This window comes from Phyllostomus discolor, chromosome 12, assembly GCF_004126475.2.
Source record: "Phyllostomus discolor isolate MPI-MPIP mPhyDis1 chromosome 12, mPhyDis1.pri.v3, whole genome shotgun sequence".
In the NCBI taxonomy this organism is placed as follows: Eukaryota; Metazoa; Chordata; class Mammalia; order Chiroptera; family Phyllostomidae; genus Phyllostomus; species Phyllostomus discolor.
Window position 1 is genome coordinate 60,396,564 of NC_040914.2, and position 25,365 is coordinate 60,421,928.

Here is a 25,365-nt window from a genome sequence, read left to right on the forward strand (position 1 = left end):
CATCAAGCCTACCCAGCTTAGAGAGGGTGAATCAACCACTCAGTGGCCCCTCAACCCCCTCCCTCAGTGACCTGAAGTCAGGCTGGATGGCGTCCTACGTCCAGGCCCGTGCCCGGGTCTGTGATATGGTCGAGGGCAGAGAGAGCCCTTGTCCACCCGCCTGTGCAGCCTCCACACCCCCAACACACACAGCCTCACGGGTGCCCCCCACAGGTCTCCCCACAGGGCAAAGCTGTTCCCAGCACTCCCCCACTTCCTACCCTTCGGTCATACAGGTTCAGGGAGGCGTTTGTTCCTGCTACCCCACGCTCCAGACAGTCAGGAGCCTGCTGCCCCTGCTGATCGCAGGCTGAGGATGCCACCCGGAGTCCAAGGCTGCAGGGCAGGGAAAGCCTGTGCCCACCACCTGTCCTGTGTAGCCTGTACAAGCCCCTGGGGGGAGAGGGGACAGAAGGGAGTGAGTCTCCAAAGCCTCTGACACACTGAGAAGTACTCCATCGTCAAGGCCATCAAGGCCACAGCCACACCTTGGCCAGTATCGCTGGGGCTCTCCCTGCGAGGAAACCCATCGGCGCGCACTGCAAAGAAGGAGCCAGGCCAAGGTGGTCCAGGGTCTGATTTATTGCATTGGTGGTCACCGGATGCTGCCCCCGCACTTCCCTCCCTCCCTCTTCCAACCTTCTCCTCCTGTCTCCCACTCTTCTTCCTCGTGTATTCAGAGCTGCAGAGAACAAAAAAGGAGAAAACACATGTTTGTGAAGGCAAAAAGGCAGATGGGCTGGCACATGGGAAGAGGACTGCTTCTGAGTCTCACCCACAGAGCGGGGGTGCCTGCCTTGTGTGTTTCTATGCCTGGTGTGGGGGTATGATTTGCTGAACCCTAGGCAAATGATGCATTCCCTCCTTTCCTTCCACACACCCTCTGCCCCCGCCAGCTCCGGGGTGTCCCGTTCAGGTCATACATCCCCCAAGGACAGAAGGCCTGACCGCTGGACCTGGGTCTTTTGGGCCTGGGTAATACAGGGAGATAACCTTGGGAAGGACTCCAGGGCCTAGGGAACCGCTAAGGAAGTGCAATTTACCGTTAAGGAAGTAAGACTGTCGGTGGCCTCTTGCTTCAGAAGGTTGTCATGGGGTGACGGCGTGGTTTAAGTTTGATGTTAACAGGCAAGTCTCACTTGCCTCTGAGTACACCCAGGCCATACAGACCCTCAATAAATGCTGACTTATGGCAGCTGAATAAGCGGATGAACTGCTGTAGCTAACACCTACGTTTCTAGCTATTTCCTCTGAATCTCCTTAAGACCTCCTCCTCCATCTCCTCCTCAAGCATCACCGTACAAATAAATAGCGCTCCACAGGATTCCGTTCTAGGCCCTGCTCTCCTTGCTCTTGGCGCACACTCCCAAACCACCTCACACAGGCCCGTCTTCCCTCTGTGTGCCGGGGCTGCATGCCGGTCACTTCCCATGGCTCTCCTCTCCTCCAGACCCCACAGCCAACTGCTGATGGACTGGACACCTCCTTTTGAACGGCATGCCCCGAATCACAGTCAACATGGCCAAATCTGTTTCTCCTCCGGGGCTCTTGGGGTTGTTACCAACTACCCAGGTACCCAAGCCACACACAAGTGAGCCTCGTCCTTGACTTCTTCTTCTGTCCTCTCATCCCAGCCATCAGAATCCTCTCAATTAAATGCCTCAAATTCATTTATTCATTCATTCTCTCTTTCTCTGTGTCTCCCCCGCTCTCCCCCTCCACCCTTCTCCATTCCTCTCTAAAACCAATAACCATATCCTCGACTGAGGATTAATTTTAAAAAAAGATAAAGAAAACAAGTGCCCTAAATATTTCTAAATTCTACCCACTTCTCTTTCCCCACTGACACCACTCAGACTCAGACACGCTGACCTCTCACGGAGACGTTGGAGCTGCCTCCCTGTAGGCTTCCCGCCCCTTGTCCTGCTTCCATCTGTTCTCCACGGGGCAGTCCGAGTGGTGTCTAAAACACGAATCCACCGCTGGGGGGGGTGGGGGGCGGGCTCCACCCCCCCCAGCCTGGCTCACACAGCCCTCTGAGCCTGTTCCCCTCCCCACCCTCACTTCTGTCACCGAACTTTTCACACTGCACTGAGGCCTCACCAAGCGCCAGCAGGGCTCACTTGCTTAACCACGGTCCACTCCTCCTGCCCCTCATCTTGTCTTGCTAATAACGCCTGTTCACCTGACAAGCTTCACCCTAGACATCACAGACTTCTTCCGGAAGCTGTCCCTCCACTACGCTGTCACGTGAGCCTGTGCTTCCTTAATATAACACTAAATCACACCCTACCGCAACTGCTCATTTACTTTGTATCCCCTGATGTACAGGGTGGGGCAAAAGGAGGTTTACAGCTGTGAGTACACGAACAGTATATTCTTGGATTATATTTATCATAATATTTTCCATACAAACAACTGTAAACCTTCTTATGCCCTATCTTGTATATATCCATAAGTATTTGCTGACTCTGCTACTAGGTTACAGGGTACCACCCAAGTCCTTTAGAGGCTGATCCAAGTTTTTTGTTTTACTTGGTTTTAAATGGCTTTACTGAGATTAGTCCGCATGCCATACAATTCACCCATTTAAAACATACAGTGCAATGGCTTTTGGCGTGTTCACGGAATTGAGCAATCATCACTGGAATAAATTTTAGAGCATTTTCATCAACCCCAAAAGAAACTGCACTCCTTAGCCGTCTTCTCCGGGCCTTGTCCTCCCCCAGCCCCATCACCACCCTGAGGCCACCACTAATCTACTTTCTGCCCATACATTTTCCTATTCTAGATATTTCTTTTTTTTTAATAAGGAAATGTGGATATTTTTAAAAAATATTTTATTTATTTATTTTTAGAGAGGGAAGGGAGGGAGATAGAGAGAGAGAGAGAGAGAGAGAGAAACATCAATGTGCAGTTGCTGGGGGTTATGGCCTGCAACCCAGGAATGTACCCTGGCTGGGAATCGAAACTGGGACACTTTGGTTCCCAGCCCCCGCTCAATCCACTGATAGATATTTCTTATAAACGAAATATGGTTAGGTCTTTCCAGCTTACCCAGTACGAAGAGTCACCTGAGAATTTTCCTGGAGATTCCAATTCAAAGGTCTGGGTGGGGCTAGGGAATCTGTATTTTTAACACATGTTCTAGGCAATTCTCTACTTAATTAGGTTGCATCTGCTTTGACTATCTCCAGCAACCAAGGCCAAACACACAGTAGGTGATAAGGATTAGCTTTTGATGATACCTCTAAAACGTGTATCTAGCTCTTAGCTCCCTATATTCAGCTCCCTAAGTGATGTCTTGGTCTTATCTCAAACACAACCTGAAAACATTTCAAGTACATTCAATGCAGAAAAAGGCTGGACACTCAAAACATTTGCCACAGTCCCCATAAAGCACAGCTCTTGAGAGCGCACTTGCCCCACTGGCACCCCAGTTAAGAAATGGAGGGGAAGCCTGGTTGGGGCACAATACAGAGAGTGAGAGCTGTCAGGCTGGTGGAGGAGGCAAACAAATCGAATCCACAGGGGTAAGAGGGGCAGCTAGAAATGAAGGGAAAGAGGTGATCAGGGGCTTGGTCACAGAGGCCTTCTGGAGAAGCTGAAGAGTTTGGAATTTTCTGCCAGGGCACTGGGGAACCATCCTTAAGCAGGGGAGTTTTGCGATCGCATCTCTGCCTTGGAAAGGTCACTTAAGCAGCTGTGTGCAGGCAAGGAGACACTGTGATGGGAGCACAGTTCTGGTCAAGGGAAGTGATAGGAACCTGGGCTAGGGTGGAGGCAGTGGGGATGGAAAGGTTAGCATGAAGAGATGTTCTGAAGGCAGAAGAGGCGGGATTTGGTGATTGATAGGATGTAGGAGATGAAAGAATGAAGCCCAGGTTTCTGGCCTACGGGAGGGAGGGATGGATGGATGGATGGAGGGAGGGAGGGATGGATGGTAGTATCTTTCATTGAAAAGAGGGAGCCTTAGAGAAGCAGGTTAGGAGAATGACAAGGTCATAAGGGTGGACTGGGAGCCACCCAGGAGGAAGTATCCAGAAAGAAGCTGGGTATGTAGATCTGGGGCAAGAAGAGAAGGCTGTGGGTGAGAGGCAGAAGTTTGAGAGTCATTCTTGCTTTACTGTGAAATCTCACAAATACTGTGATGTCCAGTGAACAAATGTCCCTCCCATACCTGTAGTCCATACCTTTTACCTGCCTCTCCACCCTTGACTTCTACCTGGTAATGCTCATGAGATTTAATGCGTCCCGCCCAGACTAATGTAAGGAAAAATTTAAGATACTTGAGGACTAAGGATGTCTCCTATCTCCAGTATTACCTAGCCTCAAGCATAGACCTGGGTCTCACTTCTTCTGGACATACTTGTAGATTAATGTCATCACTCCAAACACCTCTGCTACCTGCCTTCCATCATTAAAGGCCTTCCTTTGGGTTAAGGCAGTAGTGTCCACCTTATTTTAGGAGCAGAAACCATTTTTTTCCCCTGAACAAATCACATAAACTTTGGAGAAATGGGGAAGGGTTGGTGGAGCCTGTCAGCTTGACGTCCCTTCCCCTCCCCTTCCAAAGCAGCCCCTGAGCTAAAGAGTCACACCCAGGACATGGTAGAAATGTATCCCACAGTGAAGACCTCTGGGCAGCCAGAGAAAGAACAAGGAAGGGAGAAGGTGAGGCCGGAAGGTCTGAGTACTCACTCTGGTTTCGCCAATGAGTTATTGGATGACTCTGAGCAAGTATTCATTTCTTGAGTTTGGCACAAAACCGTGTCTGGCTCTTCAGACAGAGCTGTGAACATCAGTAGAAAGGGCAGCCACAAAAAGGTGTTTTGCAAAATGAGATAATTAAAGAATGATCGATGCCCATTTGAAAAATGCAGGTAAGAGCACAAACAAAAGTACCCTACTTCCCTATATCCTACTCCCCAGGACATAGGTCTAGGTAGAGTCATTTAGACTTTAGAAAGTGGTAATTTGAACTGAGAGGTTAAAAAAAAAAAAAAAGACTTTTACAGGGGTCCAAAGAAAGCATACATCAATAAGGATAAAAAATCCTGTGATCTCAGTAGAAGATGGTGTAGAAGGGCAGCTCTTTAAAATGTCAGGAGAAAGTGGTTGGCCTTGGCAGTTGACATTGAAAGCCTGGTCAAATGGTGTGGGATGACTTGCTATCCACCCAACACTCTTGTGCCCTTTTATACCCTCGATTACGACTCTTCACCTTATACGCCTTTCCTTGCTTGTTAATTCCCAGCTGAAACAAGATACTCCTGGGAATGATTTGCTCCTTTATCTACTGATCCATTTCTTCCCATAACAGTTATTGCATTAATTTTTTGTTTTTGTTTTCTAACCAATGTGACCAGTTAAACTTTTGAGTTCAAGGGCAGGAACTTGGGTCATCTCTATATCCCCAGGGCCTAGAACAGGGAATTGAACCTAGATGGTGCTCGATAAATGCTTGCTGAATTGGATTATGTCTCACACATGTCTCCCCGGCAGATACAGAGGCATCAGGAGTATTCAGGGGTAACTTTAGGTCTTATCCACCACAGTGGACAGGAAGATTCTCGCCCGCTGTTACTTCATCTCTCCTTCATTTGTTTCTCTTGCTTAGAGAATAATTACAAAACAAACAAACAAACAAGCAACAACCATGATTATTGCAAGCTTTATGGGGCAACTTGTGGGAGCAAGGAAGATCTTGGAAATATAATTGTTCTCCTGAGAATTATTGCACAAAGTACACCTTCCCCAGTGTACTCCCAGAAAGAATGGCTCCCAGGTTAAGGAAAGCAGACGCAGTAACTGATTCTATTAATGAATCTAGAAAGAGCGTATCTATCAGAAGTAGATTTGGGAATGAGGGTAGGTAACAAGAAGCATAAAAATGAAAGAAATAATAACAATAATGGAAAAAAACAATAGTGTACATTTATTGTATGATTATTGGTGCCTACGGTTATGTGAAAAGCTTTACTTGCATTGTCTCATTTAATTTGAACCACTGTGAGAATTAATTATCATCCTATCTTACCGAGAAGAAACCTGCAGTTGAGTTGTTAGTAATTCACCCAAGATCACATGGCTAATAAGGAGCTAAGATAAGACTTGAATGCTGGATAATCTGACTCCATCACCCAGTTATATAACATTTAAGTTATATAACTAACATTTCTGAATCTAATTAACCATTCACCAAAGCTTTCTAGTAATCTGACTTCCCAGGAGGCTCTCCCATAGACTCTTTGACAGCACGAGAGCATTGGTTCACCCGCCACTTAGTAAAACAGCACTCGGCTCATCCATCAAGTTCCTACGAACCTACCAAGTCCCTAAGGGAGGAATCCACTCTGAGGCTACAGGCTACATTTCTGGTCCTATATGTGAGGCTGAGGGCCAGATCCTGGAACATGGTGACTTCATTGATGCCGTGTGGTAAGCTGACAGCCTTCTGCCAATAATGCCCTAACTCTTATGGACTACAAACCTAAGAGACAGTCTACAGAAAGAACACTTCCTTAGATCAACGAGTGGTTTTAAATCACCAAAGTTCTCACTGGTGAGGCAGTTTGGTGTGGTACTGCAGCAAACAAACCTGTCCTTAATTTTACCATCCTAACTATTTCACAGGCTCTCATCATATTACTTTTCCCTCTCTGCTTGTTTCTGTCCAGCCTGAAAACTTATTTTTTGGCTTGGCTTTCTGTTCCTTGGTTGATTCCACAAAGTAGGACACACCACAACTTCCTACAAGGGAAAGAAAATATTTCCTTTTGTTCCTTCCTAATGATCCTCAGCATCTTCTCAGCCCTGTGACAGAACAGCACACGGGATCTTTGTCTTCAGACAGCAGGCTCCAAGGCCACTTAGACTCCATTCCTGGCTTCCAAGTGATGACTCAGAGGTCATATAGTTGTAATTATAGTTGATATAACATAAATATAGTTGTCTTAGTTGCTATAACAAAATACCACTGACTGAGTGCTTTATAAACAACAGGAATTTATTGCTTATAGTTCTGGAGGCTGGGAAGACTGAGGTCAAAGCACCAACATGGTCACACTCTGGTGGAGGCCCTCTTCCGGGTTCATAGCTGGTACCTTCTTATTTGTGACTCCACATGGTGGAAGGGGCTAGGGATCTCTTTGAAGCCTCTTTTAAAAGGCACTAATTACATTTATGAGGGTTCCATCCTCATGACTTAAGAACTTCCCAAAGGCTTTACCTACTAACACTATCATATCTGGCAATAGAATTTCCACATATGAACATGGGAGGGAATACAAATATTCTGACCAAAGCAGTTATAAATTTAGATGTAAATATAATTGAGGGGTTTTTTTTTGCCATGGAAATACTATGCCTTGTATTTGTCCACATTAAAGTCTTAGAAGATGTACTTAACTCTTAAAGATAAGGAAGATGGTTTGAAGTAAACCTTAGAAAAGTGAACTAATCAGATTATTAAAGATACTAGTGGCTGGAGTGGCTCAAGGGTTAAATGTTAGCCCGTGAATCAAAGGGTCACCGGTTCGATTCCCAGTCAGGGCACAAGTCTGGGTTGCAGGCCAGGTCCCCATTGGGGGCGTGGGAGAGGCAGCCACACATTGATGTTTTTCTCCCTCTCTTTCTCCTTCCCTTCTCCTCTTTCTAAATAAATAAAATCTTTTTAAAAAGATTATTTATTTATTTATTTTTAGAGAGGGAAGGGAGGGAGAAAAAGAGAGAGAGAAACATCGATGTGCGGTTGCTGGGGGCTGTGGCATGCAACCCAGGCATGTGTCCTGACTGGGAATCAAACCTGTGATGCTTTGGTTCGCAGCCTGCGCTCAATCCACTGAGCTACACCAGCCAGGGCTCATAAATAAAATCTTTTTTTAAAAAGATACTAGCAAGAAAAAGAAACTAATGATTTAAGTGCAAGTGAGCTTTGTTGCTTCTAGTACATAGTTCCTAAATGCTACCAGGAGCTGTTTGGGGTAGAGGGCTGAAGAATATGTAAAATGCAAATATTCCAGAGGTAATTTTCCTCTAAGTTTCCCTTTTCTCTATGTTTGAGTCTTAGGGTGTGTATATGAGACAATTAGGATTATTTAGTTCCTAGAAAAGGGGTCACATGTAAATTTTCACAATATTTCACATATTTCTACAACAGTAACTAATCAATAAAGCAAGTGCCTAAGATGAAGAATCAGATAATTTGGGTCCTGGTTATCCCAAATTATCCCTCTTAATGTTTGTACCCAAGCAGTTGAATGTTGCTGGAGAAAAACCACACACTGGGACAACTGGTTTAACTTTACACTCATGATCATAAACTTCAAATGGGTACCCAATGCTGTCAAGGCAGTCCTACTAGGAAAGTTGGAAGTTTGCTTTTCGTTTTCCCTGAATTTGCATCATCTTCACCTTAGTTACCCTGATTATCACAGTGGAAGCATCCTGTTCCTACACAAGGTCAATCCTCCTAGTTTCCATATATACTTCCATGGATTCTACTCCTATGTATGTCAAGTAAGCCTTCTCTCTACTGTATTCCTCCCGATGGCATAAAAACATGCTCTATAACCCTACCATCTTTTAAAACATCTCTTGACCCCATATTCTTCTAGTCATGCCTACATTTCTTTGCTCCCTTCACAGAAAACCTCTCACATTGTCTACATGTGCAGTCTCTATTTTCTCACCTTCCCCATTCACTCTTCAACGCACTGTAGTCATGTCCAGATTTCTGATTTACCAACACAAATCAAGCCAAAGCCACCAGTGATACTCTTAGTGATCTCCAAGGTGACCAATCCAAACCATATCTGTAGCCCAAGTATACCTCTCAGCAGCACTAGACACAACTGACCATACCCCTCCTACCTGAAACCTTCTCTGCCCTTAAATTTCACAACTCAACACTGTGGATTTCCTTCTGCCTTCGTGGCTGCTCCCTCTCCATCTCCATTTACCCTCTCTCTAAATGCCGGAGTGCCTAGTATCTGACACCGGAACTTCTCTTCCCTCTTTCCCTTAAGTCAGATTAAACCATCTGTATAGTTTAATCAGCACATACAGTTTAAAAACATCTACTTGCCAACGTCTAAATATCTGGAGATTTTACATTTAAAAATCGATTTTTCTGATTACCTTAAAAAAAAAAAAAAGACCTGCCAATATTGGGGCAGTATTCTCACAACAGAAAAAATGGAGCAGAAGCTGTCCCCTTCACGCTAGGCTCGTTTGTTATCCACATCTAAGGGAGCGGAGACCACAATCCTGAATCAGAGCCCCCAAAGTACCAAAGTCTCTCCTCGCGGAGCCACCAGAGTACCGTCTTCAATCAGCTTCCTCGCCGGTTGGGTCAAGTCCGCAGGTGCACCTGGTGCGCGGGAGGGGCGACCGCAATCTGAGCGGCTGCAGGACTCCGCCCACAGAACATTTATTAGCCCTCAGGACAAAAACAAGAAACGCACATTCTGAAATACAAAATTACACCGTGCCAAATACAGAAAGTCCCTTCGGGAGAAGACGAGTGCTATGACCGTGTCAAAGTAATCAAGTATGGTCTTTCGCCGGCCTCTCCGGGCTGAGGTGGCCTGAGGACAGGAAGAAGCCCTCTTCCAGGGCAAAGGGATCCCCCAAAACTGCTGGTCAAAAACAGCTCTTCTCGCTGTCACTCGCCGACGGTGAATCGTTTGAGATGAGAATTCGCGAGGACCGGACGGGCCTTACACTTTGGCGGGATGCGGTGCGGCGCTCAAAGAGTGGGGCGGGCGAGGCCAGGGTGGAGACTGGGGCGGGGACTGCCCCAAGAACCGCCTCTGCCCCACCACCTAGCCCCACACAGGCTTCCTTCAAACACCCTCCACCCTCTTTACGGGTTCAGGGCCGGAGACCGCAGCTAAGGAACCGGGTTAAGAGGTACCGGAATCCCGGGCCGCCTACAGGCGACAACCTCCGCCCAAGAAGCCCCACCCAGCTGGAGACCGGACGTCGCAGCGCCCGCTGAGCCCACGCGCGACCGGGCGAGAGCGCGGGAGGGCGCGTGCGGCGTGACGTGACTCGCGGCGCGTTCCGTTACGCCATCGCGCCCGCTTTTGAAAGTTGGCGCCCGGGGCCGCCTCCCATGCTGCCCTGCGCCAACCCCTCCCCTCACCTTTCCTCCCCCGCCCTCCACTCGTCGCCCGGCCGGCCCCCCCCATCCGTCCCTTCCCTTATCAGCACCCGCGGCCCCGGCAGCGCCGACGCAGGCGCACTGCACCGCACCGCCGCCATTTTGTGTCCGAGCCTGTGGAGCGATTAAACCGTGCGCGGAGCTGCTTCTTTGGCGGCAGCGGCGGCGCGGTGGCCGGTGCGGGTGCGCGGAGCTGGCCGGGGACGCCAGGTGGCCGGAGCGGTGGAGCGGCGGCGAAGCGAGCGCTGCGGGGGGTGTGGCGCGGAGGTAAGGGGGCCCCGGGTGGAGGAGGTTTCGCGGGCCGCCTCTAGGTGTCACGATGGGGCCGCTCCGGTCGGCGCTGGCTGCAGCCCGGCGCCAGCGCCGCCGCCGGGGGGTGTTTGTCTCCCTCTACCGTCCCTGCTGCGGCGCGGCCGCCGCCATTGCCCGTCGCCGCCACGGCCCGGCCGGCCCCCCCTAACACACACCCGCACGCTAGGCCTTCCTCCTGGCGACGCGCTGGGCCTCCGGCGGCGACAGAGGCCCGCGCGCTAGCGACTCCATTTTCCTTCCTTTGTCTCTGCCCTCGACACCGGTTCTTGGCCCGACCGATTGCCCGGCCGTGGCCCGCCCTCTGCCCTCCGCCCCACCCGAGGCGGGTGGCCTCAGCGGAGAGGCGATCTCCGCACCTCGGCTTCCGCGCCCGCTGTCCTCAAGGGTCCCCACTCACTGCCGCCGCGCGCGTAGCCGGCTCTCCGTGCAGTATGGGTGTCGGGCCCTGGCCAACGCCTCTCGGGCTGCCCATCCTCCAGCCCGCCGGGTCCCCAGCACCTACCCAGTCGCCCTGTGAGGTTGCTCGGCGGTCGCTCCCAGTGCGCACGTCGTCGCCGCTGGTCTCCGTCTCCACCGAGTGGCGCAGGCGGCGCTGCTGCGAGCAGAGGGACCCCAGAGCTGCCGAGAGCTCCCTCTGCAAGGCTGGCTGAGCTGCTCGCGCCTCGACGCCGCCTGAGCGGGCGGGGGGACGCGCGCTCGCCGCCCCCGCCGGGCCCCGCTGCGCCCCTAAACTAGTGTCCGGGCTCTTTGTCGGACCCTACCGGTGCGGCCCTCCACGGTGAGCGGAAAAGACACTAGTTACAGACCAAGTAGTTTTATCGGAGCCAGGGTCAGACTCCTCTTACAGTGAGAGATAGCTTGATTGTGCGCTAAGAGATCTCAAAGGGATCAAAACTTAGTTTCACACAGATCGCAAGTGACGTGACAAATTCCTGAATTCGGGGTTATGGGCTGGCCAAGTTAGGCAGGCGACCCTTGAGTTTCCCTCGTGCTTTAATATGCCCTAACCCTAACTTAGTGCATTACTTAGTACCTGATGCTCTAGGGCTAGGCGAAGGCAGTTCTCCGGGATTCGGCAACCCGATCTAAAGCTCCAGTAGGGCAGAATGAATTTATTCTTGACTCCATTGGTGATTTGCCCATACGCTGAAATCTGAGGGTTGATGTTGTAATTGAATCTTGGGTCACTAGCAGCAGTTGGTTTATAAATATCTACGCCTAATGTAACTACCATTTAGTAGCACACTTCCTGCAGCCCTGGGTTCAGAATTAAGTAAACATTCGCATACTTAATCTTTTTGCTCTTTCCTCAAATACCTTAATATAGTATGGTGGTGCAGTTGACGTTTAACAAACCTGGTTGCTTTAGAGAGAAGAAAGTCCTGAATAACTTTTCTCTTTCTTTGAAAAGAGTTACATTAACTTTATGAGGAAATTAAAACAGCCTGGTGCTAAGCAAAGTTGTTGGTCCACTATGTGTAATCTCAATCTGTAGGTTTTTGCAGCAATGTGCCTCCATAGGAGAGAGAGTCTTTCACCATCCCTTTCTGAACCCTACAGAATGTTACTTCTCGCCGCCTCCCCGGTAAAACTGCACTAAGTAACTAAATGCAGTAGTGTTGATGGAGTGTCAGGTTTGGGAATAGAACCACACTTAATTGTCTAATATAGTAGTCCGGTTGTGTGGGTTTTTTCCCCCCATTCTTGTGATTTTCAGCATTATTTTCCTTTTGAAATTGTGGATATTTTACTTACTAAATAAAATCCACACAGGTTAAAAATTAAAATCCCGAAAGTCTGTAATTGAGCCAGGAGTAAAGCTTGTTTTTTCAGGTTAGCATGTGCTCCATGGACCATATTTTGCTTCTTGATTCATTTGTGCCATATGCAGCCACTAACTTCATAGTCTTATACATCATTTATGCTGTTTTAATGGTACGGACCTTACTTATAGGGTTGCAGTCCTTTGAGATTTCCCGTATGTCAAGATTCATACTTTGTTTTTATTGGAAAAGTAAATGTACAGAGAGAATAAAGTGATGTTATAAGGTTAACCAAAGGAACTTATTACTTAAATCAGCATTATGAGGAGGATTACAATGTAACTGTTTTTCCACATAGGCAAATACTGTTTATTTAAGAGTGGTTGTAAAAGTTATTTTAAGAATTTGTTGAACCAACGTAAAATTTAGGAGCTGTAAAAGTTATCCTTAAGATGCATTTAAATTCTGAGGTATTTAGGATTTTGCTTTAAAGAACACACAAAAATGAGGGCACCCACCTAAGACTTCTGGGTGGCTTAGGGAGTTTCTTCAGAGCGGTGGAGGCCACCTGTGGCTGACAAATGACCTGAGGAGGAGTCTTGAGGCAGAGCCTTGCACCATGGTGCTTGCTGACAGAAATTCACCTCTAGAGACTTTTTTCTTTTTGCTTCAGGGGTACTGCTGGCATTAAATTCACTCCACATCATCTACTTTACAGGCTCCATTTCATTTTTTTTAAACCAGAAACTTAGTTGACCATCTATCTACCGTATCTACCTATTTTGATTCAGATGACTTCAGGCTCCTTTGCCAAAAATTAGGTCCCAGAATTGTCATAACTTAGTATTTGAGAAAGAGCATACAGATTTAGAAAGAATAATAGTGGCAAATAATGTATAACTATGAAGACCATGGTCCATAATTAGATAGATAGATAGATAGATAGATAGATTGATTGATTTGGCATACCGTATTTTTTTTAAACATTCCTAAACTTTCTCTAGTCATTATCTTCAGATCTTTCCCGGCAGCATCTTTGTGCATTTTCTCAATGGTTAGTATTTGGGTGCAAAGATTGGCATTGCATATAGGCTACTGACATATACCTCAAAAATAGTAATTTTTCCACACTTTATCCTCATTTTTAGTTATCCTTAGAATTTTCAAGGGCATAAATTCTCATTCCCTTTGAGGCATGCTAGTGACTCTAATACAAAAGTGTTTCTTGAACCATTGGGTTGGCCAAAAAGTTCGTTTAGTTTTTTCCATACAATGGCTCTGCTAGTGCTTAGTTGTCTTTAACTTCATTTGAGTTTTGTTAGATAGATTGTCTTGTGACAGCTGTCCTATCAGCGCACATTAAAAAAAAAACAAAAAAACAAACTTAACATTGGTGAACTGTTGTGCCACCATAAGATTTGTGCAGTATATGGAGAAGCTGTTGCAGCTGATCAAATGTGTCAGAAGTGTTTGTGAAGTTTCTTGGTACTATTGACATTTTGGCCAAATAATTTTTACTTTGGGGCTGTCTTATGCATTGGAAGATGTTTGGCAGCACTCCTGGCCTCTAGCCACTAGAAGCCAATAGTGAGAGATAACTGACATACTCAGAATATCCAAATCAATAAAGTTATTTGTGAAAATGAAAAAATGTGCCTTTTATTTTATGGAAAAATCTAAATGGACTTTTTGGCCAACCCAATAAATACACTAGTCCTGTGTTTTAAATTCCCTCTGAACAGAGAAGACTTCTTCAGCTTCATCTAAGAAAGTATTCTATCAGCTTAGTTTTGTGGGCTTTAGTTAATTATGAGTTGGAGTCCCTCTTAATTGGACCTCTTAGGTCAAATTCTTTGGAAACTCTTCATTTAAATTTAGCTCTTTAATTTCACTTGGGAGTTACTCCCCCCCACCCCCAGGTAAGTTCCACTCTACCGTTGCCTGAAGCTTGATAGTTCATTTATGTGTAATTTAGAGAGAAAAATGTTTGTTTATTTTTTCTTTAAAAAAGGATATTTCATTATTTGACTTAAAAAATATTTCAGTGTTGTGCTTCTGGAATTTTCAATGGTTAGTGAATCCCCCCATAGTTATTAAACTGAAAAATAGCCTTTACTCATGGTACAACTAACTTAATCAGTAAAACTGGCATTTATAAAGATAAGGAAATAAAATGTTAAAGGACTATTACTACATCTATAGAATTAATTTTTTGGTAGTTGGATAAATACATGAGGTTTGTCCAGAAAGTATCCAGCCACCCGCTATGAAAAATAGAAGCATTTATTGAAGACACAAGAAACATTGTATTGTACATAGGACAACTTAGTCCCCTTTAAAGTAGGCACCTTGGGACCTCACATAGTTCTCCTAATCACCATCAGCTGCCCTGTCGTATTTTCCTGAATCTTATCCACAGCCTGAAAGTTTTTCGCTTTCAAGGGTGTTTTTAGTTTTGAGAAAAGCCAGAAGTCTCAGGGTGTGAAATGTGCACTGTAGGGGGGCTGAGTCACGTGGGTGATATGATATGTCACTGAAAAACTGCACCAGATGCAATACGTGAGACATGATGCATGCGTGGGTGTATGGTGGTGATGAAGCTGCCAATCACCAGTTGCCCATGGCTTCAGCCTTCTGAATCATCTAAATAGTTTCAAGTTAATGCAAAACTTGATGCAGATTTGTTGCTTGCTCTGTCATTTTGAATGAGACAGCCACACAGGACATGTGCTCACTCAGCGGTAACTACCGCCCCCACTGACTGGTACAGTGAAGTCCTCATTGTTTGCATGCACAATCCAGTCCACTCTCCTTGGCTGCCAAGTTACATTGAAGCTGCACAAACCGTTCTTGTTATATTAACAATGGTTGGACTTTTCCCGGACAGACCTTGTACATATGCCATTATTTGGTTGCAATGTTTGAGTTAAGTGCTATTCTGATAATCATAAATCTTTGGTCCTTTATATATTTAGCAAATGTCTAAAAAAAATAACAATGTTTTATTACTGGCTTGATAGATATTTAATGGAATGGCCTAATTAGTAAGATGACATTTTAATTTTTTTTCCCAATTTTGTCAGTCTTCATTTTGCTCAGTTTGTCTTTCATGCTATATGTGCATTTATGTGTATTTAATGTTCATAAAGTGATTTGTGCTTTATTTTAGAATGGTCAAGGACCTGGGGCAGAAGAACAAAATGAGCTAGTGGACAGATTGCTGACCAAGGGCTTAAGATCTGGGTTCTGTGTTTCCCCTTCAAACTGACTTTGCAGCCACGGAGAGGTAAATGTTATTTTCATTTCTTGGTCTTAAAAATAGTAATAAAACCCTCCTAAAGTTGGAGGATTTGTTGGACATTCTTGGGCATAGGAGATGCAAGAAGGTGGGTGGTTGAGGACATATATATAGGCTTTGTGATCCTAGACTCCTGAGTTTGAAACTCTGCACTACTATATACCAGCTGGATGACACTGAGCAAGTTATTTAACCTTTCTATTTCTCATTTGTTAGAGAGTAACATCAATTTCAGAGGTTATTTTTGGAGTTGAGAATGGATAAAGCATTTTCATTTTGAATGTGGGTAAAGTGTTTCTATCATTTTAAGCCTGTACATAGAAAAACTTCAAGAAATGGTGGGTGCTATGCTATAGAAACCTTTGGAATTTATATTTTGACTCTTAGCAAATGATCTCAAAAGTCTAGTGTAATTTTAAGGAGGACAAATAGATAGAATCCTGTTCTTGGGGCATCTGGTATCCTGGATTAAAATTGAAATTGTCGTAATTAAGTTAACCTAGCTAATGACCCAGGTTTGCAGAATGTTAGTTAATAGTCGTTATCAATATTTTTCTTTTAACATTTGAAAGTATCACTTAAAACTTACTTTAGCCTACAGTTTCTGCTATAAAATACAGTGGATATCACAGGGAACTTGAAATAGGCTTCTCCTAAATGTCAATCTGCTAGGCTTTGGGATCTCACAAACAACAAAGTAGGGTTCTACATGTAAAATTATATCTTCTCAGGCTACCAGAAAGCACCACTTTCTTATCCCCCAGAAAATGTGAAAATTGTTTAATCGCACTTGTGTATTGGCTAAAAGGATTGTAGAGGTGGGAATTACAAATGATGAGATTAAGATAAACATAAATCGTCTTAAGTGACTACTAAGATTTGTCTTACAAGCTATGCCTGAAGCAAGTGCATGGAGGAAGGGAACGGGAGTGAAAGCTCTACTATTCTCAAATCTCTGTTTTCCAAGTGGGCATCCTGTTACCTCTGTAGATGGGAAGGGCATGGGCTTTGTGCTGGTTTTCTGTCATTCCAGAAATAACTTGTGCTCTACAGGTTCTTTTAGAATTGTTATTGAAGTGTTTAGAAGTGTTAATATGTACACAGAGTACATATTAATGAACTGCTGAGAGAGAAACAATACTGATTTCAAGAGCTGTTGAGAAAACTAAATTTAAGAGTTTGGGAAATTGAAACATGTTGGTCACTTTAAAGTGTTGTGGCTAGTTTAATCCCTGTTCTCAAATTGGGATATGAATACCCTTAGGGTACAAAGTGATATGATTCCGGGGTACTTGAAGCCACAAGATAAGCATGACTCATCTTCTTGGAGCTTCAGTTGTGCTCATTGAGGGGCAGTGAGTTAAATAATTTAACTGGTAAGTAATTTTAAATTTTTTACATTGAAACAAATATGTATATTTCTAGGAACAGAATATGTGCTCTTACTGTGTCTGACCATCTAAGATGACACAACAAAATGGGGCATGCGTGCCTGTGGTGGGAAGTGTTCTTTGTATAGGTACTGCAGGGGAGGCATTTGAGGAGCAACACTTTAGAGCTGTAGAACAGCTGTACCATCCAGCAGCTTATTTTGTTGCCTGTAGTGTCCTACTGTGGAATATTTCTATATTAAATCGTGTTAAGTGGTGCTTGTTTGCTTGCATGCATATTCCTACACATGTGTGATGTGTGCAAGAGCTCAGCACAGTTGGTGGGCAGCTCTGGATAGCTGAACCAAGTCAGAAATATTGTAAAAAGGAAAGAGGAAGCAATGAACAAAATCAGGTCTAAGACTATAAAGTAAATTCTATAAAACAATTTTTGAAAACATAGCATGTTCACTCAAGCATAATTAATAATTTATACTGACTTTTGCCCTCCCCAACCCCTTTTGTAAGTAGTCAGAGTCATAATAAAATGGCTAAATTCTAAGCTGTGGACCTTGAAACTCCTAAGATTATTCAAAAGCATCTGTTTTTAACTGTTTGTGTGTTTTACAATTACTAAGTGGTGTTACTAATACATTCCTCTTAACGTAAGTAGAACTTAAAAATTACATGTTGTATATTGATGTTTGCTCTTTGAATAGAGGTTTCATATTTGAACCTAATTGGTTCTATATATATTGAAGTTTGACTTTCTCTAAAATGATGTGAATTGGATTAACCGAGATTATTTAGAGAAATGCAGTATTTATTGAACACTGATAATGTACTCGTTCCATGCTGCAAACACTTACCTTTCTGCCTTGTGCTAGGCACAGCATTAGGTACTGGGGATTGAAAGATGAATAAGAGCCCTGACCAGTGTGACTCCGTTGGGCATAGTCCCACAAAGTGAAGGGTTACAGGTTTGATTCCCAGTCAGGGCACATGCCTAGGTTGTGGGTTTGGTGCCAGGCCAGGCACATACAAGAGGCAACCAATGATGTTTCTCTCACACGTTGGTTTTTCTCTCGCTCTCTCTCCTTCCTTTCCTCCCCCTTCCCTCCCTCCTCCACCCCCTGCCCCTATCTCTTTAAAGATTCTTTTCCTGAAGATGGAAATTAGACTCTGGGGCAAGACATCTGTAAATAAGTGATGTTGATGTTCTAGTAAAAGTGTGTTTAGGTAGCAGAGAGGAATGGTCAGTTATAGGAGTTGGTGAAAGATGTTGGGAAAGGCTTTCTGGAGGAGAAACCTTTATCTAGGTGTGTCAGAAAATATAAAAGAAGCATTAATTTTTATTTTAATCCTTTTAGGCCACCAGAGCTGAGCTGTGCAACTCAATAACTATATGGCCTTGGGTGACTTCCTTGTACCCTTTCCTCATTTGTAAAACGACAGATCTACCTTGTTACAGGCTTATGCCGGTTAATGAAGTGTCGTTAGAGGGTAATATGTGCAATTGTCCTTTGAACAATGCAGTTTTGAACTGCATAGGTCCATTTATACACGGACTTCGTTTTTTCTTAGTAAGTACGGTTGACCTTTCATATCCATATTCTACCAACCACAGATTGTAAACAGTATTTTCGTGTTCCCACCTATAGACCAAAAATATTGTTTTTGATCCACATGTGGGAAGGGCTGACTATAGAGTCAAAGGTTACACTTGTATTTTCTCCTGTGTAAGAATCAGTCCCCCTAACCACCATGTTGTTCAAGTATCAACTGTGTGTTTGTAACTATAATGTGACATGTAAAGGTAAAGCAGTGATCTTTAAACTTTAGCAGTAATTGGTCATTGTATATGACCCCCCAAAATTTGAATTATCTTCTAGAGAGCAGGCCCCTTGTAGTACAAGTCCCCCCCCCCATTAGATGAGTATTCTAGGAAACCATCTGTATCAGCTGGTGTAAGTGACTGCTTCAGTGAAAAAAAAATTTTTTTTTCCCCTGAAGACTCTCTGAAAGCTTTTGCCCTTTTTATGATGGGTGGGAGTACACCTGCCCACACTGCACTGAGTGTTCAGTGTTTGACCAAAAATGGCACGACCCTCTTGCCCTGCCTGCCTATTCATCCAATCTCACGCTAGCAGCCTTTTTTTTTGTTACCCCATATGAAAAAAAGTCCTCAAAGGGAAACATTTTTTCCATATGGAAGAGGTGAAACAAAAACCGGTAGAAGCACTAAAAGACATCAAAATCAACGAGTTCAAGAACTCTTTTGAGCAGTGAAAAAAGGACTCACTAGGTATATTGCATCAACTAGAGAGTACTTTCAAGGTGAATGAAGTTGAAACGTGAGAATAAATACATGATTTTTTATAAATAAGTTCCGGGGGTTTTTGGAGTTCCCCTTGTATATGTTGCATTAAACCAAACAGGGGTGACCACCAGACAGTACAGAAATTAAGTGAATTAAATTGGGGTGTTATAAATGAGGGAGTTAATTATATATTTTATCCATTACCATTTAGTCCCCTTATACTCTCTACTCCCAGCAATCACCACACTGTTGTTCATGTCCATGAGTCCTTTTAAATTCTTTTTAAGATTGTATTTATTTTTTTTAGAGAGGGAAAGAAACATCGACATGTGCTAGAGACACATTGATTGGTTGTCTTTCGCACACCCCCACTCAGGCATGTGCCCCAACTGGAAATCGAACCAATGACCCTTCAGTTTGCAGACTAGCACTCAAGCCGCTGAGCCACACCAGCCAAGGCTGTGTCATGTAATTTTTAAAGGGAAACAGGGATCCAATACAATAGGAAGGAGTACTGAAGCTTTCCGACACCCTATATTAACTTCAAATTACTAGGAAGGTACTTCCTTATTGCTGGATGTTAATCTGTTCCTTTGAGGGCAGCAGTCCCTTGTTGTTGGCCTTAGCTTTTTGCCTCTAATGCTTCATTTCTCTTCCTGTTTCCCATTGTTTGAATTATTTCTAACATTAGAGTAAATTGACTGAGTGAGAGACAAATTAATTGTAAATTTGAGGGCATAGATTTTGAAATGTCTGTTTTATATATTCAGAATCCTTTTTGATCTTGTTCTTGACTGTTCTCAGTAGTAGATATTTGTAGATTTAGTGACTTCTAGATTAAGTGTACATATAAACCAATGGCTAAGCAGGTTATCCCATCAAGTATGTAGCTAGCTCTAAGCATGTGTTACACGGGAATTTCTTACTTTGAGAGAGGTAGATGATATACCAGCTTTCCCAACAAGGAAGGAGGAAAAACAGTCCTAAAATGTTCTGGATGGATGAAGGCTTTGAACAAAAGAACAGACAGATATTGATGCTCTTTGTGCAGTGGCAAGGGAAAGGTGGTTACACAAACAGTGATTATATCCTGACTTTGAAAAGTCTTTCTAGTTTAAAACGTATTCTAATGGAGAGAGGAAGAGCCAGTCTAGTAGATTGTAACTTACATTTGTGGCATTTTTGCCCCTTACAGAGATTCTTTACAGTTCTTGGACTTCAGATGTAAATGCCACTCAGTAGAGTGTGGTGTGCATTAACTGTTTTCATCTAAATAGGGTTCAGAGACTTCTGCTTGGTTCTGGGTTATAGACAAGGAGACTGCAAAGCTAAAGAACCACCCTTTGCTTCACTCGGTGTACAACTTCACTATATATGCAGCTGTTGAAATTTCCTGTCTGATTTTCTCAGCTGGAAAGTGGTGGTACTTGTTCCTACCCTACCTATAAGGATGAATGTAATTGATAACCTAAAAAAGAGTGTAGGATGTTAAAATCAGGAGAAATTTTAAGTCATCCGGCAGTCCTCTCATTTTACAGATGGGAAAGCTAAGAGGCAAAGTGATTTACTGAAGGTATTGGATATAGGACAAGTGCATCTGCCTTGCTGGGGGGTTTTCGTTGTTCTTCCTCAGACTGGCTCTGAATAGTCTCTGGGTTTCATAGAATATCTTGCATTTAGTTCTGTGGCTAATTATCTGATATGCATTCGGTTTTTTACATCTTTTGACAGGGAAATGTACATCAGTGTATATCTTTAGAAAAACAATTTGGAGGTTGTACATTACTGCTTTCAGTATACTTACACCTGTTTGCTGGCACACGTCGGGTTTTCCGTATGTATTTTTCAGAAGTTTTTGAAATACTGTCACCAACTTTAAAGTTTATCCATGTGTTCAATGCATGACTAGGCTCTAGCTGTCACTAATATTAAAGCTTGGTATCTAATACTATGGGTGTCAAGATTTTGAGCTTATTCAGAACTTTTCAGAATCCTTTAGTAACCCAGAACTTTTTCAGAATCCTCTAGTAATTTCCCTAAGATAAGAACAGACGATCATTGGAGGGGCTGGTTTTGGTTAGCACCCCTATTTTTAGTATAGACCAGTTAGACCACTGTAATTTCTAAATTATTTTAGCCCACAACTTTTTTGTTTAGATAAACTTTGGTATAGCAAAACTCTGGCATAACATAGTCACTATGACATATCATAGAGCAGGTACATGCTATTTTGCATTCACAGAGGTATGATATAGAATTGTTCTATAACAGTAGGATACTCTAATTTGTTTTTAGTATTTTTATTTCTATTTTATTTGTATATTGAACTTTCTATTCCCAGTTAAAATTTTTTGTTGTAAGTATATGTCGAGATTATAAAGTAATAGTGACTTGGTTTCCTTTTGGGAATAAATTGTTTTTCTGATCTCTTATCAGAGTCTTTGCTTCTTCTCTCCTTGTTGTGTTTTTTTAGGTATTTATAAATACATAACCCCCGCTCTCCACCCGATTTCTTGGTTAAGCTATTGCCTGTATTTCCTTTTTTCCTATGTTTGTTTCCATTTTTCTAAGGAGCAACCAAGTTGACAGATTGTTTTTATAATTTGATCTTCATTCAAAGGCATTATATTGCCATTTATTATTACTCTTAATATGCCTTTTGTACACATGTGCTGTTGAATTTAAGCTATTAGCTTCTGATTTAACATTGATCTTATAGGGGACCTCATTTACCAAATAAAATAGTCTTGGTTCTACCAAGTAGCCTTCATGAGTGAGTACCAGGTTATAGAGACACTAGAGCAGTGGCCACATGGACACTAATACACATTACAAACCATGAGTTTACTAGGTTATTATGTATGCCATTTCTCTTCCTTCCTTTTACCTCATATGAGCTTATCCTGTATAATCTAGAGAGATCTTTTGGTATTGATGGTACCCATAATACCAAAGAGGCTAAACCTTAGAACGTCTTTCTTGAATTATACATTCTATTATTGCTTATGTGGGAATCATAGTAGTTTTGAGGTAGGCTTTGTAAATTTTTTTAAAAATCTAAGTAAATAAGCAAAAAACAGGTTTTTTGTATTAAAAATGAACTAAACATTTTCATAGTAGAAAACATAGTAGATCCAAGAGTAGCTTGGACCTTTGTAGACCTGTATACTTAGGATAATAACTGTTGTACTCTATGCCAGTCACTTCCAAGCCCTAGTCAGCAGAGATTCTATATCAGAATCATTTAAGGACCTTTGAAAGACGGTCTCTTCCACCCCAGAGCTACTGAGTCAGAATCTCTGGGATCTATGTATTTTAAAGTTCACCAGGTGATTCTGGTACCAACCAGGTTTAGAAACTACTGCTCAGGTAGAATGTGCACCAAAATCCATAGATGTGCCCTGGCTGGTGTGACTTACTAGATTTGAGTGCTGGCCTGTGAACCAAAAGTTCACTGGTTTGATTCCCAATCAGGGTATGTGCTTGGGTTGCAAGCCATGTCCCCAGCTGGGAGAGCGCAAGAGGCAGCTGATCAATGTCTCGTACATTGATGTTTCTCTCTCTCTCTGTCTCCTTCCCCTCCCCTCTCTCTAAAAATAAGTAAATAAAATACTTTTTTAAAATCCCTAGATGTGCCTGTTCTGTAAATTTTGTGTGTGTTATGTACTCTGTTTTATAACATATTTATTCAAGATTATAGATTTGCCACAGGTTCCCACCTTTTTCTTCTATTTCCCATGATGAAAAACTGGAACTGCTCCAAAGACTGTAACTCTGAGCTGTTTTCAGGGATATGGGCCTGGAGCAAGGCAAGTAAGAATTCGGTGGTCACACTTGGGAGAGCAAAAAGAAGTGGGGCGTTAGGTTGCTGTATGCAAAAGTGTCATACGGGCTATAGAAAGCAGAGAAGGACAGCATGTGCTTGGGAGGCAGCCTCTAGTTGGTACTGTGGCACTAGCATGTTGACTCCTAGATAAAGTTTGTCTTCTGTTTCATGTATAAATGTTCAGTAAGTGAAAGAAACAAGCCACCCTTAGTGAGGGGCTAGGACATGTCCTCTGTAACCAGGTTATGATAATAGATTTCCATTTGGTTATGTTGTATATTTTTGCACAAAATTTGTCTAATTCCTTACATATTTAAGTTTTTCCCATATACTGTTTCTCAGCTAGAATGCTCCTCTCTTACTGTAGCTTACCTGACCGGGTGCATGAAGATCAACTTTAGTGATTCCTCTCATTAAAATTCTCCTTCACCTACTTAAGCCACCCTTCTTGCCAGGATGGTGGGAAGTGTGTTAGCCCCTGTTGTAGCAGTTATCGCATGCTATAGCTCCTGTTTGTTTTATCTGTCTCCCTGCCAGATGAGGAGCTTCCTGAGAACCAGGCCCTGTACAGTTAGGACTTTTTTTTCCCCCCAAGTAATTAAAAGGAAATTCATCTCTGTGTACCTAGCATCAGGCACTTTTTGGTGAAAGAATTATTGACTTAGCATTTCTTATTCATTGTAGCAAAAGAACTCTTTCACCTCTTTCCATGGTAGTTTCACTGTTACTGTTACAAATATTTTATTAGTATTTCCTAGATTCAAAGCTCCTTAAATATATTTTTTCAAGTAGCTGTTAGAATAATTATTTTGTTTTGACTACCTTTTTTACAAGATTTATTTATTTTTAGAGAGAGGGGAAGGGAGGGAGACAGAGAGGGAGAGAAACATTGATGTATGAGAGAAATATCTATTGGTTGCCTCTCTTATGCTCCTAACTGGGGACCTAGCCTGCATCCCAGGCACATGCCCTGCCTGGGAATCAAACCAGTGACCTTTTGGCTCACAGGCTGGCTCTCAGTCCACTGAGCCATACCAGCCAGGGCTTGACTACCTTTAATATTAACAAATGGGGAGAGGGATTGTTAACAAGACTGGGGTGCTTTTAAGTTTTTTCACCTTAGAAAGATATTTTATTTCCCTTTTAATAATTCTCAAAAAAGGATCCTCCCAACTATTTAATGTTAATGACACAGAACAGGGAAGAGAGGTGGGTGTACATGTAACTGACTAGGTAAGTGCTACTTCAGATAAAGGCTGCTTCCATTTCCCATCACCTTGAAGTAAATGGTCACTAATATTTTTCTGCTTCTCAGACTGAGTCATCTCCACCCACCTCCACCCCATTCTTCATTGTAGTCTGCAACTTTCCTGGTACTAATTCAAGGCTATTAATGGTTGTGATACTTTGCTTTGATGTATTTTAAGCTCTCAAATAAGATGATGGCGTATATATTTTCAGGAATAGCAGAGTAAAATGGTTACTTTGACTTTTTAAACCTAATTTTTGTTCCAGAAGGGTGAATAATTTTTACTCTTTTTTGACTAGTGCCTGCATGTAATAAAAGTCACTTAGCTTTTCCTTTCATTCTCAGGAGAAACTGATTATCTTTAATTTTTTTCCCCTCTTGTCATAATGGCACTTAACATTCCCTACAGTCTATAATGAACTAAATTTTTCAGTCTTCTGGGTAAAAACATTCTTTTAATTTAAAAATCTCAAAAAGATAAAGCTATAAGGTATCTCCTTTCGTCTCTTCCTTCTAATGATGTTTGATGGTTTATATTGAACAGCATGAACCAGGCAAATTGGTAGATGATCTTCATGTTAGACCATCTCAGAATGGCTTTGGATTATGGAAGCTCATGGGGAATTAAGGGTACTGTTTTCTGCCAGGAATATAGACAGTCTTCTGATGTGTTTCAGAAATAGATTGGGGTTTTTACTAGTATATTAAACAAAAGGCTGTGGTGGTTTTATTTATAAAATAGACTCCTGGAAATTGTCCTTCTCTACTGTCTTATTTCTCGATACATATATATTGTTCTTTGTACATGTGTACTTTATAATTAACCAGTCTCCCCAAATGACTAATCTCTGCAGTGGTGAGTATTAAAGGTTGTTTTCCTTTGGGAAATAACCTGGCACATTTGCTATACAGCCATATAATGTGATAAATTACTAAGTCTAAACATCTTCAAAAATTAGTGTATTCACAGTTAACTTTTACATGACAAGATTCTTTTAAATGTAACCTATAATTGTGTTA

General features: G+C 43.0%; 1 protein-coding gene and 2 long non-coding RNA genes across 6 annotated transcripts in view; 1 reads left to right on the top strand and 2 right to left on the bottom strand.

Moving 5' to 3' along the window:
• Positions 1–601: 601 nt before the first annotated feature.
• LOC118497505 lies at positions 602–7,662 on the bottom strand. The gene is made up of 2 exons (XR_004900030.1): positions 4,741–7,662; positions 602–721 (listed from the first exon to the last, which is right to left on the bottom strand). It is a non-coding gene; the product is annotated as an uncharacterized LOC118497505 (long non-coding RNA).
• Positions 7,663–8,116: 454 nt separating this feature from the next.
• Positions 8,117–11,090, bottom strand: LOC118497504. Of its 2 annotated transcripts, none has more exons than XR_004900029.1 (2): positions 11,022–11,090; positions 8,117–9,481 (listed from the first exon to the last, which is right to left on the bottom strand). It is a non-coding gene; the product is annotated as an uncharacterized LOC118497504 (long non-coding RNA). The 2 variants fall into 2 exon arrangements; XR_004900028.1 differs by lacking the exon at positions 11,022–11,090 and adding an exon at positions 10,917–10,982.
• The window catches only part of CTCF (CCCTC-binding factor), a 43,755-nt gene continuing 28,666 nt past the window's right edge, over positions 10,277–25,365 (top strand). The window contains exons 1-3 of one of the 3 annotated variants that reach the window (XM_028502168.2): positions 10,277–10,474; positions 15,452–15,568; positions 16,845–16,956. The gene's annotated coding sequence lies outside the window, so the exon portion shown is untranslated. Of the gene's footprint in view, positions 10,475–11,175; positions 11,298–15,451; positions 15,569–16,844; positions 16,957–25,365 lie in introns of those variants that run through there. The other 2 variants (XM_036012018.1, XM_036012019.1) reach the window with 2 other exon arrangements.